This window comes from Nematolebias whitei, unplaced genomic scaffold, assembly GCF_014905685.2.
Source record: "Nematolebias whitei isolate Nwh7 unplaced genomic scaffold, NemWhi1 Nwh_scaf_94, whole genome shotgun sequence".
In the NCBI taxonomy this organism is placed as follows: Eukaryota; Metazoa; Chordata; class Actinopteri; order Cyprinodontiformes; family Rivulidae; genus Nematolebias; species Nematolebias whitei.
The window spans coordinates 7,025-8,911 of NW_023618639.1; positions in this window are offsets into that span (position 1 = coordinate 7,025).

The following is a 1,887-nucleotide window of genomic DNA, read 5'->3' on the forward strand; positions in this document are numbered from 1 at the left end:
AAGTATAGGTGAAATCTGAGCTTCCAGACAGGAGTTATGGTGACTTCCTGTTTTGTGGCAAATGTTTGACAAGCACTTCCTTTATGCTTTTCAACATGTCACGTGTGGTATAGGGCATTAACAGAGTACTCGAGTAATCTACCCATCGATTGCTAGGACCTCTATCGAGGTTAAAAATGTTATGTCGAGTATCCGTAGTGACGTCATATTATGTGACCACCGTATGACCGTAGGGGGCGGTGTTGCACTGTTGCAGGTAACAGAGTATGGTGTAACACCCGGGTCCAATCCACCGAACCAGTTTCGGTTTAAGTTTTGTTTTTGACGTGCTGCACGTTTCTTCACATTTGCAGTTTAATAATAATAACTAATAGTTTAGTTTTTCCTGTGACTTATTTGCAGTATGATAAATGGTAGTAACATAATATACGCTCCCAATGTTTTGTTGGTCTTTTTTTGTAAATAATTACCTTTTTTTTGCAGTTTTATTTATTTATTTATTTTTGTATCTTGAGATCTATGACGTCATCAAATACTCGAGTTCTACTTGGGTTTTATTATGTTAATGTCGAGTTTAAAATGATACTCGTTCAACCCCTAGTTTGGTACTCAACAGTTAGCGAACAAAGTTTCAGTGTAATTTCTTACACAGTGCAAAGCTGGAAGTGCCATCCAATAATCAACAGTTTTTTCTCTTGAGTAGATGGGGCTTAAGTGATATCATGAATCAACAATACCAATGTGTCTACAAGTGTTCACTGATGAAGCACAAAAACTCAGGTTCAGATTGGCTGATGTATCACTGAGATATAACTGTTGGAATAATGTAGGGGGCGCACTTGAGTCCAATGTTAAAGAACAATATCAATGTGTCTAAGTGCTCACTGATCATGCACATAAAATCTGGTACATATTGGATGATATTTCACTAAGATATAACTGTTAGAATAATGTAGGGGGTGCACTTGAGTCAAAAGTTAAACAACAATCCCAGTGTGTCTAGAAGTGCTCACTAATGACATACCCAAAATCTGGCGTAGATCGGATATTATATCACTGAGATATAACTGATTAAATAATCTAGGGGGCGCACTTGAGTCATATGTTAAACCACAATATCAATGTGTTTAGACGTGCTCACAGATTATACATTAAAAAAAATCTGGTTCGATCGGATGATGTATCACTAAGATATAACTGTTGGAATAAACTAGGGGGCGCACTAGAGTCATATGTTAAACCACAATATCAATGTGTCTAAAAGTCCTCACTGATCACGCACAATAAATCTGGTGCAGAATGGATTTTGTATCACTGAGCTATAACTGTAGGAATAATGTAGGTGGCACTTTGGAGGCTATTGACCACTTATCATGGCTTTTTGTTCAAGGGGTGGATAATGATCGATCATACTGATTTTGGTGCACCTCGGTTCAAATCTGTGGATTTTAGAGCCAAACATATGGCGACGGCATTACTTCTTAATTCACCACGCCGCCACGCCCACATTCTCAAACAAAAATGGTTTGCACTTTAAATCAAGTCAGACCATATTATCTGTCTTCTAACACAGGATCATCTTGATTATGTCAATGGTGTCAAATAGGGAGTATTCCAAGTTAAAAAAAAAGAGACTTCCTGTTCCAAGGGGGCGGGGCTTTGATTACGTCAAAATATGACGACAGTGGATCGTCGGGCATCCAACAGGGATGAGTCATGCCAAGTTTCGTGCATTTCGATCTTTCATTGTAAAAGTTATAGTGTTTGGAAATTTATGGCGTGAAGCGAAACTTTGAGGCCTGGCCACGCCTCTTTGACATATACAAGAATGCAAGCTTTAGATAACTTTTACTCTCCAATGTCCTAAGGGCATATCAACCAAGTTTG